Below are 18,228 nucleotides of genomic sequence, written 5' to 3' on the forward strand. Positions count from 1 at the left end.
CCACTTCCTCCACTTCCTCAACATCGTCAATTTGCTCTACTTCCTCCACTTCATTCACTTCATCCACTTCTTCCACTTCGTCAACTTTGTCCACTTCCTCCACTTCCTCCACTTCGTCCACTTCCTCCACTTCCTACATTTCGTCCACTTCCTCCACTTCCTCAACATCGTCCATTTCATCCACTTCCTCCACCTCATTCACTTCCTCCACTTTGTCCACTTCGTCAACTTCGTCAACTTCATCCACTTCGTCCATTTCGTCAACTTCGTTAGGTTCGTCCACTTCCTTCACTTCCTCCACTTCTTCCACTTTGTCCACTTCGTACACTTCCTCCACTTCCTCCACTTCGTCCACCTCGTCAACTTCGTCCGATTCGTACACTTTGTCCACGTCGTCCTCTTCGTCCACTTCCTCCACTTCCTCCACTTCATCCACTTCGTCTACTTCGTCAAGTTCGTCCACTTCCTATATTTCCTCCAATTCGTCCACTTCCTTCACTTCGTCCACTTCCTCCACTTCCTCCACTTCATCCACTTCCTTCACTTCCTCCACTTCCTTCACTTCCTCCACTTCGTCAACCTGGTCTACTTCGTCCACTTCGTCCACTTACTCCACTTCGTCCACTTCCTCCATTTCTTCCACTTTGTCAACTTTGTCCACTTCCTCCACTGCGTCCACTTCCTCCACTTCCTACATTTCGTCCACTTCCTCCACTTCCTCAACATCGTCCATTTCATCCACTTCCTCCACTTCATTCACTTCCTCCATTTTGTCCACTTGGTCAACTTCGTCAACTTGATACACTTCGTCCATTTCGTCCACTTCGTTAGGTTCGTCCACTTCGTTAGGTTCGTCCACTTCCTCCACTTCCTCCATTTCCTCCACTGCGTCGACTTCGTCCACGTCGTCAATGTCGTCCACTTCGTCCGCTTCGTACACTTCGTCCACTTCATCCTCTTGGTCCACTTCCTCCACTTCATCCACTTCGTCTACTTCGTCAAGTTCGTCCACTTCCTCTACTTCCTCCACTTCGTCCACTTCCTCCACTTCACCCACTTCCTTCACTTCGTCCTCTTCGTCCACTTACTTCACTTCCTCCAGTTCGTCAACCTCGTCTACTTCGTCCACTTCGTCCACTTCCACCACTTCCTCCACTTCCTCCACTTGTTCCACTTCCTCCACTTTGTCCACTTCCTCCACTTCGTCAACTTCATCCTCTTTGTCCACTTCGTCGACTTCGTCCTCTTCTTGGACTTCCTCCACTTCCTCCATTTCATCCACTTCGTCAAGTTCGTCCACTTCCTCTACTTCCTCCACTTCCTCCACTTCCTTCACTTCCTCCATTTCGCCTCTTCCTCCACTTCGTCCACTTTCTCCACTTCGTCCAATTCGTTCACTCGTCAACTTCGTCCACTTCGTCCATTTCGTCCACTTCGTCAAGTTCGTCCACTTCCTCCACTTCCTCCACATACTCCATTTCGTCCACGTCATCAACTTCGTCCACTTCGCCCTCTTCGTCCACCTCGTCCACTTCGTCCACTTCCTCTATTTCCTCCACTTCCTCCACTTCCTACACTTCCTCCACTTCCTCCACTTCCTCCACTTCGGAAACTTCGTCAAGTTCGTCCCCTTTATCCACTTCGTCCACTTCCTCCACTTCGTCAACTTCTTCCAATTCGTACACTTCGTCAACTTCGTCAATTTCCTCCATTCTTCAACGTCGTCCACTCCTTGCCCTTCCTGCACTTCATTCACTTCCTGAACTTCTTCCCCTTCGTCAACATCGTCCACTTCCTCCACTTCATCCACTTCGTCAACTTTTTCCACTTCGTCCATTTCGTCAAGTTCGTCCACTTCCTCCACTTCCTACACTTCCTCCACTTCCTCCCCGTCCTCGACTTTGTCCTCTTCGTCTACTTCGTCTACTTCGTCTACTTCGTCCACTTCGTCAACTTCGTCAACTTCCTCCACTTCCTCCACTTCGCCAACTTCCTCCACTTCCCCCACTTCGTCCACTTCCTCAACATCGTCAACTTCGTCCACTTCGTCCACTTCCTCCACTTCGTCCAGTTCGTCCACTTCCTCCACTTCCTCCACATTATCCACTTCCTCCACCTCGTCCACTTCGCCCATTTCGTCCACTTCGTCAAGTTCTTCTACTTCCTCCACTTCCTCCACTTCCTCCACTTCCTCCACTTCGTCAACTTCTTCCACTTCGTCCACTTCGTCAACTTCGTCCACTTTGTCCACTTCGTCCATTTCGCAACTTCGTCCACTTCCTCCACTTCGTCCATTTCGTCCACTTCGTCCACGTCTTCCAATTCGTCCACGTCGCCAACTTCGTCCACTTCGACAACTTCGTCCACCTCGTCCACTTCGTCCACTTCGTCAACTTCGTCCAGCTCCTCCACCTCCTCCAGTTCCTCCACTTCCTCCACTTCCTCCAGTTCCTCCACTTCGTCCACTTTGTCCACTTCGTCAACTCCGGCAACTTCTTCCACTTCCTCCACTTCGTCAACTTCGTCCACTTTGTCCATTTCGTCCCCTTCGTCAGGTTCGTCCACTTCCTCCACTTCCTCCACTTTGTCCACTTCGTCCACTTCCTCCACTTTGTCCATTTCGTCCACTTCGTCCACATCTTCCACTTCCTCCACTTCATCCACGTCCTCCACGTCGCCAACTTCGTCAACTTCGTCCACTTCGTCAACTTCGTTCACTTTGTCCACTTCGTGAACTTCGTTTACTTCGTCAATTTCGTCCATTTCGTCAGGTTCTTCCACTTCCTCCACTTCCTCTACTTTGTCCACTTCGTCCACTTCGTCAACTTCGTCGACTTCGTTCACTTCCTCAACTTCGTCCACTTCGTCCACTTCTTCCACTTCGTCCACTTCGTCCACTTCGTCCACTTCGTCCACGTCGCCAACTCTGTCAACTTCGTCCACTTCCTCCACTTTGTCAACTTCGTTCACTTCGTCCACTTCGTGAACTTCGTTTACTTCGTCCACTTCTTCATCTTCTTCTTCCGCTCCGTCCACTTCGTCCAATTCGTCAACTTCATCAAGTTCGTCCCTTTGCCCACTTCGTCAAGTTCGTCCCCTTCGTCCACTTCGTCAAGTTCGTCCCCTTCTTCCTCTTCGTCAACTTCGTCCACTTCCTCCATTTCGTCAACTTCGTCCACTTCCTCCACTTCCTCCACTTCGTCAACTTCTTCCACTTCATCCATTTCGTCAACTTCCTCAACATCGTCCACTTCCTCCACTTTGTCCACTTCCTTCACTTTGTCCACTTCGTCAACTTCGTCCACTTCCTCCACTTCGTCCAATTCCTCCACTTCCTCCACTTCATCCACATTCTCCACTTCCTCCACTTCCTCCACTTCGTCAACTTCGTCCACTTCGTCCATTTCTTCCACTTCATCAAGTTCGTCCACTTCGTCCATTTCTTCCACTTCCTCCACTTCGTCGACGGCGTTTACTTCGTCCACTTCGTCAAGTTCGTACACTTCGTCAACTTCGTCAAGTTCGTCCCCTTCGTCCACTTGCTTCACTTACTCCACTTCGTAAACTTCTTCCACTTCGTCCACTTCGTCAACCTTGTCCACTTCCTCCACTTCCTCAACATCGTCCACTTCCTCCACTTCCTCCACTTCATTCACTTCCTACACTTCTTCCACTTCGTCAAGTTCGTCCACTCCCTCCACTTCGTCCACTTCGTCAACTTCGTCCACTTGTTCAACTTCGTCCATTTCGTCCACTTCGTGAAGTTCGTCCACTTCCTCCACTTCCTCCACTTCCTCCCCCTCCTCCACTTCGTCCAGTTCGTTAACTTCAGCAACTTTCTCCACTTCCTCCACTTCGTCCAGTTCCTGCACTTCTTCCACTTCCTCCACTTTGTCCACTTTCTCCACTTCGTCCACTTCGTCAACTTCGTCCACTTCCTCCACTTCGTCCAATTCTTCCACTTCCTCCACTTCATCCACATTCTCCACTTCGTCCACTTCCTCCACTTCGTCCACTTCCTCTACTTCCACAACTTCCTCCACTTCGTCAACTTCTGCCACTTCGTCAAGTACGTCCACTTCCTCAACATCGTCCACTTCCTCCACTTCGTCAACTTCTTCCACTTCATCCATTTCGTCAACTTCCTCAACATCGTCCACTTCCTCCACTTCGTCCACTTCCTCCCCTTCGTCAAGTTCATCAACTTCGTCCACTTCGCCCCTTTCGTCCACCTCGTCAAGTTCGCCCACTTCCTCCACTTCCTCCACATCTTGCACTTTGTCCACTTCGTCCACTTCGTCTACTTCGTCCACTTTGTCCACTTCTTCCACTTCGTCCACTTCGTCCTCTTCGTCCACTTCCTCCACTTCATCCACTTCATCCACTTCATCAAGTTCGTCCACTTCGTCCACTTCCTCTACTTCCTCCACTTCCTCCTCTTCCTTCACTTCGTCCACTTCCTCCACTTCGTCCACTTCGTCCACTTCGTCCACTTCGTCCACTTCGTCCACTTCCTCCACTTCGTCCACTTCGTCAACATCTTCCACTTCGTCCACTTCGTCCCCTTCCTCCACTTCCTCAACACCGTCCACTTCTTCCACTTCCCCCACTTCATTCACTTCCTGAACTTCTTCCACTTCATCAACATCGTCATATTCCTCCACTACGTCCACTTCGTCCACTTTATCCACTTTGTCAACTTCGTCCACTTCGTCCATTTCGTCCACTTCGTCAAGTTCTTCCACTTCCTCCACTTCCCCAACTTCGTTGACTTCGTCCACTTCCTCCACTTCGTCCACTACGTTCACTTCTTCCACTTCGCCTACTCCCTCCACTTCGTCCACTTCGTCAACTTCGTCCACTTCCTCCACTTGGTCCAGTTCTTCCACTTCCTCCACTTCCTCCACTTCGTCCATATTCTCCACTTCGTCAACTTCGTCCATTTCGTCCATTTCGTCAGCTTCTCGCGTTCGTCCACTTCCTCCACCTCCTCCACTTCCTCCACTTTGTCAAGTTTGTGCACTTCCTCCACTTCCTCTATTGCGTCCACCTCCTCAACATTGTCCATTTCCTCTACTTCCTCAACTTCGCTCACTTCATCCACTTTTTCCACTTTGTCCCCTTCGTCAACTTCTCCGCTTCGTCCACTTTGTCCAATTCGTCAAGTTCGTCACCTTCGTCCACTTGCTCCACTTCGTCAACTTCTTCCACTTCGTCCACTTCGTCAAATTCGTCCACTTCCTCCACTTCCTCCACTTCCTCAGCTTCATTCACTTCCTGCACTTTTCCCATTTCGTCAACTTCGTCCACTTCGTTCACTTCGTCCAGTTCTTCCACTTCTTGCACTTCGTTCACTTCGTCCAGTTCGTCCACTTTGTCAACTTCATCCACTTCCTCCACTTCCTTCATTTCGTCTGCTTCCTCCACTTCCTCAACATCGTCCATTTCCTCCACTTCCTCCACTTCCTCCACTTCATTCACTTGCTCCACTTCGTCAAGTTTGTCCACTTCCTCCACTTCGTCCACTTCCTCCACTTTGTCCACTTCCTCCACTTCGTCAACTTCGTCCACTTCGTCCATTTCGTCCACTTCGTCAAGTTCGTCCACTTCCTCCACTTCCTCCACCTCCTCCAGTTTGTCCACTTCCTCGACTTCGTCCACTTCCCCCACATCCACCACTTCGTCCACTTCGCCAACTTCGTCCACTTCCTCCACTTCGTCCAGTTCTTCCACTTCGTCCACATTCTCCACTTCCACCACTTCGTCCACTTCGTCCAGTTCTTCCACTTCGTCCACTTCGACAATTTCGTCCACTTCGTCCACTTCGTCCACTTCATCAAGTTCGTCCACTTCCTCCACTTCGTCAAGTTCGTCCACTTCCTCCACTTCGTCCACTTCCTCCAGTTCCTCCATTTCGTCCATTTCCTCAACATCATCCATTTCTCCACTTCCTCCACTTCATTCACTTTGTCCACTTCCTCCACTTCCTGCACTTCCTCCACTTCTTCCACTTCCTCCACTTCGTCCACTTCATCCACTTCCTCCACTTCCTCCACTTCGTCCACTTCGTCCACTTCGTCAACTTCGTCAACTTCGTCAACTTCGTCAACTTCGTCAACTTCGTCAACTTCCTCCACTTCGTCCAGTTCCTCCAGTTCCTCCACCTCGTCCACTTCTTCCACTTCCTCTACTTCCTCCACTTCCTCCACTTCGTCAACTTCCTCCACTTCGTCCACTTCGTCCAAGTCCTCCGCTTCTTCCACTTCCTCCACTTCCTCCATTTCGTCCACTTCATCCACTTCCTCCACGTCCACTTCGTCCACTTCGTCAAGTTTGTCCACTTCCTCCACTTCCTCCACTTCCTCCACTTCCTGCACTTCGTCCACTTCCTCCACTTCCTCCAGTTTGTCCAGTTCCTCCACTTCGTCCACTTTGTCCACTTCGTCAACTCCGGCAACTTCTTCCACTTCCTCCACTTCGTCAACTTCGTCCACTTTGTCCATTTCGTCCCCTTCGTCAGGTTCGTCCACTTCCTCCACTTCCTCCACTTTGTCCACTTCGTCCACTTCCTCCACTTTGTCCATTTCGTCCACTTCGTCCACATCTTCCACTTCCTCCACTTCATCCACGTCCTCCACGTCGCCAACTTCGTCAACTTCGTCCACTTCGTCAACTTCGTTCACTTTGTCCACTTCGTGAACTTCGTTTACTTCGTCAATTTCGTCCATTTCGTCAGGTTCTTCCACTTCCTCCACTTCCTCTACTTTGTCCACTTCGTCCACTTCGTCAACTTCGTCGACTTCGTTCACTTCCTCAACTTCGTCCACTTCGTCCACTTCTTCCACTTCGTCCACTTCGTCCACTTCGTCCACTTCGTCCACTTCGTCCACGTCGCCAACTCTGTCAACTTCGTCCACTTCCTCCACTTTGTCAACTTCGTTCACTTCGTCCACTTCGTGAACTTCGTTTACTTCGTCCACTTCTTCATCTTCTTCTTCCGCTCCGTCCACTTCGTCCAATTCGTCAACTTCATCAAGTTCGTCCCTTTGCCCACTTCGTCAAGTTCGTCCCCTTCGTCCACTTCGTCAAGTTCGTCCCCTTCTTCCTCTTCGTCAACTTCGTCCACTTCCTCCATTTCGTCAACTTCGTCCACTTCCTCCACTTCCTCCACTTCGTCAACTTCTTCCACTTCATCCATTTCGTCAACTTCCTCAACATCGTCCACTTCCTCCACTTTGTCCACTTCCTTCACTTTGTCCACTTCGTCAACTTCGTCCACTTCCTCCACTTCGTCCAGTTCCTCCACTTCGTCCACTTCATCCACATTCTCCACTTCCTCCACTTCCTCCACTTCGTCAACTTCGTCCACTTCGTCCATTTCTTCCAGTTCATCAAGTTCGTCCACTTCGTCCATTTCTTCCACTTCCTCCACTTCGTCGACGGTGTTTACTTCGTCCACTTCGTCAAGTTCGTACACTTCGTCAACTTCGTCAAGTTCGTCCCCTTCGTCCACTTGCTTCACTTACTCCACTTCGTAAACTTCTTCCACTTCGTCCACTTCGTCAACCTTGTCCACTTCCTCCACTTCCTCAACATCGTCCACTTCCTCCACTTCCTCCACTTCATTCACTTCCTACACTTCTTCCACTTCGTCAAGTTCGTCCACTCCCTCCACTTCGTCCACTTCGTCAACTTCGTCCACTTGTTCAACTTCGTCCATTTCGTCCACTTCGTGAAGTTCGTCCACTTCCTCCACTTCCTCCACTTCCTCCCCCTCCTCCACTTCGTCCAGTTCGTTAACTTCAGCAACTTTCTCCACTTCCTCCACTTCGTCCAGTTCCTGCACTTCTTCCACTTCCTCCACTTTGTCCACTTTCTCCACTTCGTCCACTTCGTCAACTTCGTCCACTTCCTCCACTTCGTCCAATTCTTCCACTTCCTCCACTTCATCCACATTCTCCACTTCGTCCACTTCCTCCACTTCGTCCACTTCCTCTACTTCCACAACTTCCTCCACTTCGTCAACTTCTGCCACTTCGTCAAGTACGTCCACTTCCTCAACATCGTCCACTTCCTCCACTTCGTCAACTTCTTCCACTTCATCCATTTCGTCAACTTCCTCAACATCGTCCACTTCCTCCACTTCGTCCACTTCCTCCCCTTCGTCAAGTTCATCAACTTCGTCCACTTCGCCCCTTTCGTCCACCTCGTCAAGTTCGCCCACTTCCTCCACTTCCTCCACATCTTGCACTTTGTCCACTTCGTCCACTTCGTCTACTTCGTCCACTTTGTCCACTTCTTCCACTTCGTCCACTTCGTCCTCTTCGTCCACTTCCTCCACTTCATCCACTTCATCCACTTCATCAAGTTCGTCCACTTCGTCCACTTCCTCTACTTCCTCCACTTCCTCCTCTTCCTTCACTTCGTCCACTTCCTCCACTTCGTCCACTTCGTCCACTTCGTCCACTTCGTCCACTTCCTCCACTTCGTCCACTTCGTCAACATCTTCCACTTCGTCCACTTCGTCCCCTTCCTCCACTTCCTCAACACCGTCCACTTCTTCCACTTCCCCCACTTCATTCACTTCCTGAACTTCTTCCACTTCATCAACATCGTCATATTCCTCCACTACGTCCACTTCGTCCACTTTATCCACTTTGTCAACTTCGTCCACTTCGTCCATTTCGTCCACTTCGTCAAGTTCTTCCACTTCCTCCACTTCCCCAACTTCGTTGACTTCGTCCACTTCCTCCACTTCGTCCACTACGTTCACTTCTTCCACTTCGCCTACTCCCTCCACTTCGTCCACTTCGTCAACTTCGTCCACTTCCTCCACTTGGTCCAGTTCTTCCACTTCCTCCACTTCCTCCACTTCGTCCATATTCTCCACTTCGTCAACTTCGTCCATTTCGTCCATTTCGTCAGCTTCTCGCGTTCGTCCACTTCCTCCACCTCCTCCACTTCCTCCACTTTGTCAAGTTTGTGCACTTCCTCCACTTCCTCTATTGCGTCCACCTCCTCAACATTGTCCATTTCCTCTACTTCCTCAACTTCGCTCACTTCATCCACTTTTTCCACTTTTTCCCCTTCGTCAACTTCTCCGCTTCGTCCACTTTGTCCAATTCGTCAAGTTCGTCACCTTCGTCCACTTGCTCCACTTCGTCAACTTCTTCCACTTCGTCCACTTCGTCAAATTCGTCCACTTCCTCCACTTCCTCCACTTCCTCAGCTTCATTCACTTCCTGCACTTTTCCCACTTCGTCAACTTCGTCCACTTCGTTCACTTCGTCCAGTTCTTCCACTTCTTGCACTTCGTTCACTTCGTCCAGTTCGTCCACTTTGTCAACTTCATCCACTTCCTCCACTTCCTTCATTTCGTCTGCTTCCTCCACTTCCTCAACATCGTCCATTTCCTCCACTTCCTCCACTTCCTCCACTTCATTCACTTGCTCCACTTCGTCAAGTTTGTCCACTTCCTCCACTTCGTCCACTTCCTCCACTTTGTCCACTTCCTCCACTTCGTCAACTTCGTCCACTTCGTCCATTTCGTCCACTTCGTCAAGTTCGTCCACTTCCTCCACTTCCTCCACCTCCTCCAGTTTGTCCACTTCCTCGACTTCGTCCACTTCCCCCACATCCACCACTTCGTCCACTTCGCCAACTTCGTCCACTTCCTCCACTTCGTCCAGTTCTTCCACTTCGTCCACATTCTCCACTTCCACCACTTCGTCCACTTCGTCCAGTTCTTCCACTTCGTCCACTTCGACAATTTCGTCCACTTCGTCCACTTCGTCCACTTCATCAAGTTCGTCCACTTCCTCCACTTCGTCAAGTTCGTCCACTTCCTCCACTTCGTCCACTTCCTCCAGTTCCTCCATTTCGTCCATTTCCTCAACATCATCCATTTCTCCACTTCCTCCACTTCATTCACTTTGTCCACTTCCTCCACTTCCTGCACTTCCTCCACTTCTTCCACTTCCTCCACTTCGTCCACTTCATCCACTTCCTCCACTTCCTCCACTTCGTCCACTTCGTCCACTTCGTCAACTTCGTCAACTTCGTCAACTTCGTCACTTCGTCAACTTCGTCAACTTCCTCCACTTCGTCCAGTTCCTCCAGTTCCTCCACCTCGTCCACTTCTTCCACTTCCTCTACTTCCTCCACTTCCTCCACTTCGTCAACTTCCTCCACTTCGTCCACTTCGTCCAAGTCCTCCGCTTCTTCCACTTCCTCCACTTCCTCCATTTCGTCCACTTCATCCACTTCCTCCACGTCCACTTCGTCCACTTCGTCAAGTTTGTCCACTTCCTCCACTTCCTCCACTTCCTCCACTTCCTGCACTTCGTCCACTTCCTCCACTTCCTCCAGTTTGTCCAGTTCGTCCACTTCGTCAACTTCGTCCATTTCATCCATTTCGCCCACCTTGTCAAGTTCGTCCAGTTCTTCCACTTCCTCCACTTCGTCCACATTCTCCACTTCCTCCACTTCGTCCACTTCGTCAATTTCGTCCACTTCGTCAATTTCGTCCACTTCGTCCATTTCGTCCACTTCATCAAGCTCGTTCACTTCCTCCACTTCGTCAACTTCGTCCACTTCCTCCATTTCGTCCACTTCCTCGACTTCCGCCATTTCGTCCACTTCCTCCATTTCCTCAACATCGTCCATTTCCTCCACTTCTTTTACTTCCTCCACTTCGTCAAATTCGTCCACTTCGTCCACTTCCTCAACTTCGTCCACTTCCTCCACTTCGTCATCTTCATCCACTTCCTGCACTTCCTTCACTTCCTGCACTTCTTCCACTTCGTCAACTTCGTCCACTTCCTCCATTTCGTCAACTTCGTCCACTTCGTCCATTTCGTCCACTTCGTCCAGTTTATCCACTTCCTCCACTTCCTCCACTTCCTCCACTTCGTCCACATCGTCAACTTCCTCCACTTCCTCCACTTCTTCCACTTCCTCCACTTCCTCCACTTCATCCACTTCCTCCACTTCCTCCACTTCGTCAACTTCGTCAACTTCGTCCACTTCGTGAACTTCGTCAACTTCCTCCACTTCGTCCAGTTCCTCCACTTCGTGAACTTCGTCAACTTCCTCCACTTCGTCAACTTCCTCCACTTCCTCCACTTCGTCCACTTCGTCCAAGTCCTCCACTTCTTCCACTTCCTCCACGTCCAATTCGTCCACTTCGTCAAGTTCGTCCACTTCAGTCACTTCCTCTACTTCCTCCACTTCCTCCACTTCCTCCAGTTTGTCCACTTCGTCCACTTTGTCCACTTCGTCCATTTCGTCCACCTTGTCAAGTTCGTCCAATTCTTCCACTTCCTCCACTTCGTCCACATTCTCCACTTCCTCCACTTCGTCCACTTCGTCAATTTCGTCCAGTTCGTCCATTTCGTCCACTTCATCAAGTTCGTCCACTTCCTGCACTTCGTCAAGTTCGTCCACTTCGTCCACTTCCTCCTGTTCCTCCATTTCGTCCACTTCCTCAACATCATCCATTTCTCCACTTCCTCCACTTTATTCACTTCGTCCACTTCCTTCATTTCGTGAAGTTCGTCCAGCTCCTCCACTTCGTCCACTTCGTCTACTTCGTCCACTTCGTCACTTCGTCCGATTCGTCCACCTTTTCCACTTCCTCAACATCATCCACTTCCTGCACTTCCTTCACTTCCTGCACTTGTTCCACTTCGTCCACTTCGTCCACTTCCTCCATTTCGTCAACTTCGTCCACTTCGTCCATTTCGTCCAATTCGTCAAGTTTGCCAACTTCCTCCACTTCCTCCACTTCCTCCACTTCCTCCACTTCGTCGACTACGTCAACTTCCTTCACTTCCTCCACTTCTTCCACTTCCTGCACTTCGTCCACTTCATCCACTTCCTCCACTTCCTCCACTTCGTCAACTTCGTCCACTTCGTCAACTTCGTCAACTTCCTCCACTTCGTCGAGTTCCTCCACTTCGTCCACTTCTTCCACTTCCTCTACTTCCTCCACTTCCTCCACTTTGTCAACTTCTTCCACTTCCTCCACTACGTCCACTTCGTCCAAGTCCTTCACTTCTTCCACTTCCTCCACTTCCTCCATTTCGTCCACTTCATCCACTTCCTCCACGTCCACTTCGTCCACTTCGTCATGTTCGTCCACTTCCTCCAATTCCTCTACTTCCTCCAGTTTGTCCACTTCGTCCACTTCGTCAGCTTCGTCCACTTCGTCCATTTCATCAATTTCGCCCACCTTGTCAAGTTCGTCCAGTTCTTCAACTTCCTCCACTTCGTCCACATTCTCGACTTCCTCCACTTCGTCCACTTCGTCAATTTCGTCCACTTCGTCCACTTCGTCCACTTCCTCAAGTTCGTCCACTTCCTCCACTTCCTCCACTTCGTCCACTTCTTCCACTTCGTCCACTCCATTCAATTCCTCCACTTCGTCTACTTCGTCCACCTCGTGAACTTCGTCAACTTCGTCCACTTCGTGAACTTCGTCAACTTCGTCCACTTCGTCAACTTCGTCAAATTCCTCCACTTCGTCCAGTTCCTCCACTTCCTCCACATCCTCCACTTCCTCCATTTCGACCATTTCGTCCATTTTGTCAAGTTCGTCCAGTTCTTCCACTTCCTCCACTTCGTCCACATTCTCCACTTCCTCTACTTCGTCCACTTCATCAATTTCGTCCACTTCGTCCACTTCATCAAGTTCGTCCACTTCCTCCACTTTGTCACCTTCGTCCACTTCCTCCACTTCCTCCACTTCATTCACTTCCTGCACTTCTACCACTTCGTCAACTTCATCCACTTCCTCCACTTCCTCCACTTCCTCCACTTCGTCAACTTCGTCCACTTCGTCTAGTTCCTCCACTTCCTCCACTTCTTCCACTTCTTCCACTTCCTCTACTTCCTCCACTTCCTCCACTTCGTCAACTTCCTCCACTTCGTCCACTTCCTCCACTTGCTCCACTACCTCCACTACCTCCATTTAGTCCACTTCCGCCACTTCCTCAACATCGTCGATTTCCTCCACTTCCTTCACTTCATTCACTTCATCTACTTCATCCACTTCATCCACTTCCTCCACTTCCTCCACTTCATTCACTTCATTCACTTCATCCACTTCTTCCACTTCTTCCACTTCGTCAACTTTGTCCACTTCCTCCACTTCCTCCACTTCGTCGACTTGGTCCACTTAGTCCACTTCGTCTACTTCCTCCGCTTCCTCCACTTCATCCACGTCCTCCACTTCGTCCACTTCCTCCACTTCCTCCACTTCGACCATTTCGTCAACTTCCTCCACTTCATTCACTTCATCCACTTCATCCACTTCTTCCACTTCTTCCACTTCGTCAACTTTGTTCACTTCCTCCACTTCCTCCACTTCGTCCACTTGGTCCACTTCGTCCACTTCATCCACTTCGTCTACTTCCTCCACTTCCTCCACTTCATCCACTTCCTCCACTTTGTCAACTTCGTCCTCTTGGTCCACTTCTTCCACTTCGTCCACTTCCTCCATTTCCTCCACGTCGTCAACTTCGTCAAGTTCGTCCACTACGTCCACTCCGTCCACTTCGTCCCACTTCGTCAAGTTCGTCCACTTCCTCTACTTCCTCCACTTCCTCCACTTCCTCCAGTTTGCCACTTCGTCAACTTCGTCCACTTCGTCCATTTCGTCCATTTCGTCCACTTTGTCAAGTTCGTCCAGTTCTTCCACTTCCTCCACTTCGTCCACATTTTCCACTTCGTCCACTTCGTCGACTTCGTCAATTTCGTCCACTTCGTCCATTTCGTCCACCTCATCCAATTTGTCCATTTCCTCCACTTCGTCAACTTCGTCCACTTCCTCCATTTTGTCCACTTCCTCCACTTCCTCCATTTCATTCACTTCCCCCACTTCCTCAACATCATCCATTTCCTCCACTTCCTCCACTTCCTCCACTTCCTGCACTTCATTCACTTCCTCCACTTCCTCCACTTCCTCCATTTCGTCCGCTTCGTCAAGTTCGTCCCCTTCCTCCACTTCCACCACTTCCTCCAACTCGTCCTCTTCGTCAACTTCTTCCACTTCGTCCACTTCGTCCATTTCGTCCACTTCGTCAAGTTCGTCCACTTCCTCCACTTCCTCCACTTCCTCCACTTCCTCCAGTTCCTCCACTTTGTCCACTTCGTCCACTTCGTCCACTTCGTCCACTTCCTCCACTTCGTCCACTTCCTCCACTTCGTCCACTTCGTCTACTTCGTCTACTTCCTCCACTTGCTCCACTTCCTCCACTTTGTAAACTTCGTCCAGTTCTTCCACTTCCTCCACTTGCTTCACTTCCTCCACATCGTCAACTTCGTCAACTTCGTCCACTACGTCCACTTCGTCCACTTCGTCAAGTTCGTCCACTTCCTCTACTTCCTCCACCTCCTCCACTTCCTCCACTTCCTACACTTCCTCCACTTCCTCCACTTCCACCAGGTTGTCCACTTCGTCCACTTCTACAACTTCGTCCACTTCGTCCATTTCGTCCACTTCGTCAAGTTCGTCTAGTTCTTCCACTTCCTCCACTTCGTCCACTTCATCAATTTCGTCCACTTCGTCCATTTCGTCCACTTCATCAAGTTCGTCCACTCCGTCCACTTCCTCCATTTCGTCCACTTCCACTTCCTCAACATCGTCCATTTCTTCCACTTCTTCCACTTCATTCACTTCCTCCACTTCGTCAACTTCCTCTACTTCCTCCACTTCCTTCACTTCGTCCACTTCCTCCACTTCGTCCACTTTGTCCATTTCGTCCACTTTCGTCCACTTCCTCCACTTCCTCCAATTTGTCCACTTTGTCCACTTCCACCACTTCCTCCACTTCGTCCTCTTCCTCAACTTCTTCAACTTCTTTCACTTCGTCAACTTCGTGCAGTTCCTCCACTTTCTCAACATCGTCCACTTCTCCACTTCATTCACTTCCTGCACTTCTTCCACTTTGTCAACATCGTCCACTTCGTCAAGTTCGTCCACTTCCTCCACATCCTCCACATTGTCCACTTCGTCCACTTCGTCAACTTCCTCCACTTCGTCCAGTTCTTCCACTTTCTCCACTTCCTCAACTTCCTCCACTTTGTCAACTTCATCAACTTCGTCCACTTCGTCAACTTCGTCAACTTCCTCGACTTCTTCCACTTCCTCCACTTCCTCCATTTCGTCCACTTCCTCCACTTCTTCAACATCGTGTATTTCCTCCACTTCCTCCACTTCATTCACTTCATCGACTTCATCCACTTCTTCCAGTTCTTGTACTTCTTCCACTTCGTCAAATTTGTCCACTTCCTCCACTTCCACCACTTCGTTAACTTCGTCCACTTCCTCCACTTCGTCTACTTCATCTACTTCCTCCACTTCCTCCACTTCGTCCACTTCTCCACTTCCTCCACTTCCTCCATTTCGTCCACTTCCTCAACATCGTCGATTTGTCCACTTCCTCCACTTTATTCACTTCGTCCACTTCCTGCACGTCGTCAACTTCGTCCAATACGTCCTCTTCGTCCACTTCGTCCACTTCGTCAAGTTCGTCCACTTTGTCCACTTCCTCTACTTCCTTCACTTCGTCACTTCCTCCACTTCCTCCACTTCCTCCAATTCCTCCACTTCCTCCACTTCCTCCACTTCGTCCACTTCGTCAACTTCGTCTACTTCGTCCACTTTCTCCACTTCCTCTACATCGTCCACTTCGTCAATTTCGACCACTTCGTCCATTTCATCCACTTCGTCAAGTTCGTCCACTTCCTCCACTTCCTCCACTTCCTCCACTTCGTCCACTTCCTCCATCTCGTCCACTTCCTACACTTCCTCAACATCGTTCACTTCCTCGACTTCCTCCACTTCATCCACTTCGTCCACTTCGTCAAGTTCTTCCACTTTGTCCACTTCCTCTACTTCGTCCACTTCCTCTACTTCGTCTACTTCCTCCACTTCGTCCACTTCCTCCACTTCATCAACTTCGTCCACTTCGTCCATTTCGTCGACTTCGTAGAGTTCGTCCACTTCCTCCACTTCGTCAAGTTCGTCCACTTCCTCCACTTCCTACACTTCGTCAACATCGTCCCTTTGCTCCACTTCCTGCACTCCATTCACTTCATCCCCTTCTTCCACTTCGTCAACTTTTTCCACTCCACTTCCTCAACTTCGTCCACTTTGTCCATTTCGTCCATTTCGTCAAGTTCGTACACTTCCTCCACTTTGTCTATTTCGTGCACTCGCCAGCTTCGTCAAGTTCGTGAACTTTGTCCACATCGTCCACTTCCTCCACTTCATCCATTTCCTTCACATCGTCCTCTTCGTCTACTTCCTCGACTTCGTCAACTTCGTCTACTTCGTCCACTTCCTCAACTTCCTCCACTTCCTCTACTTCGTCCATTTCGTGCACTTCGTCCACTTCTTCAACTTGCTCCACTTCGTCCATCTCGTCAACTTCGTCCACTTCGTCCACTTCTTCCACTTCATCCTCTTCGTCCAGTTCGCTGACTTCGTCCTATTCGTCCGCTTCCTCCACTTCCTCCACTTCCTCCACTTCATCCACTTCGTCCACTTTGTCAAGTTCTTCAACTTCGCCCACTTCCTCTACTTCGTCTACGTCGTCCACTTGGTCCACTTCCTCCACTTCCTTCACTTCTTCCATTTCGTCCTCTTGCTCCACTTTCTCCACTTCCTCCACTTCCTCCACTTCGTCAACTTCTTCCACTTCGTCCATTTCGTCCACTTCGTCAAGTTCGTCCACTTCATTCACTTCCTCCACTTTGTCAACTTCGTCCACTTCCTCCACTTCCTCCACTTCCTCCACTTCCTCCACTTCGTCCACGTCGCCAACTTCGTCCACTTCGTTCATTTTGTCCACTTCGTCAAGTTCGTCCGCTTCGTCCACCTCGTCCACTTCCTACACTTTTTCCACTTCCACCACTTCGTCATCTTCGTCAACTTCGTCCACTTCGTCAAGTTCGTCCACCTCCTTCACTTCCTCAACATCGTCCCTTTCCTCCACTTCCTCCACTCCATTCACTTCATCCCCTTCTTCCAGTCCGTCAAATTTTTCAACTTCCTCCACTTCGTCATCTTCGTCAACTTCGTCCATTTCGTCAATTTCGTGCACTTCCTCCACTTTGTCCATTTCGTCCACTTCGTTAGCTTCGTCAAGTTCGTGAACTTCGTCCACATCGTCCACTTCCTCCACATCCTCCACTTCCTTCACATCGTCCACTTCCTCCACTTCCTCCAGTTCGTCCACTTCATCAAGTTCGTCCACTTCGTCCACTTCCTTCACTTCATTCACTTCCTACACTTCCTCCACTTCTAACTTCCTCCACTTCGTCAACTTCGTCAGCTTCGTCCACTTCCCCCACTTCGTCCACTTCCTCCACTTCTTCCACTTGCTCCACTTGCTCCACTTCCTCCACTTCCCCCACTTCCTCCACTTCGTCAACTTCGTCCACTTATTCAACTTCGTCCACTTCCTCCACTTTGTCCAGTTCTTCCACTTCCTCCACTTTATCACATCTCCACTTCCTCCACTTCGTCAACTTCGTCCATTTCGTCCACTTCATCAAGTTCGTCCACTTCCTCCACTTCGTCAAGTTCGTCCACTTCCCCCACTTCGTCGACTTCGTCAAGTTCGTCCACTTCCTCCACTTCTCCACTTCCTCCATTTCGTCCACTTCATCCACTTCCTCAACATCATCCATTTCCTCCACTTCCTTCACTTCATTCACTTCGTCCTGCACTTCTTCCACTTCGTCAAATTTGTCCACTTCCTCCACTTCGTCCACTTCGTCCATTTCGTCCACTTCGAGAAGTTCGTTCACTTCCTCCACTCCCTCCACTTCCTCACTTTGTCCACTTCTTACACTTCTTCCACTTCCACCACTTCGTCCATGTCATCAACTTCGTCTACTCCGTCCCCTTCGTCTACTTCGTCCACTTCGTCCACCTCGTCCACTTCGTCCACTTCGTCCACTTCCTCCACCTCGGCAAGTTCGTCAAGTTCGTCCACTTCGTTCACTTCCTCCACGTCCTCCACTTCGTCCACTTCTTCCACTTCCTCCACTTCCTCCACTTCGTCAAGTTCGTCCAGTTCCTCCATCTCGTCCACCTCCTCCACTTCCTCAACATTGTCCATTTCGTCCACTTCCTCCACTCCATTCACTTCATCCACTTCTTCCACTTCGTTAACTTTTCCACTTCCTCCACTTCCTCCACTTCGTCAACTTCTTCCA

Source organism: Vigna umbellata, chromosome 7, assembly GCF_029865625.1.
Source record: "Vigna umbellata cultivar VRB3 chromosome 7, Vumbellata_1.0, whole genome shotgun sequence".
NCBI lineage: Eukaryota > Viridiplantae > Streptophyta > Magnoliopsida > Fabales > Fabaceae > Vigna > Vigna umbellata.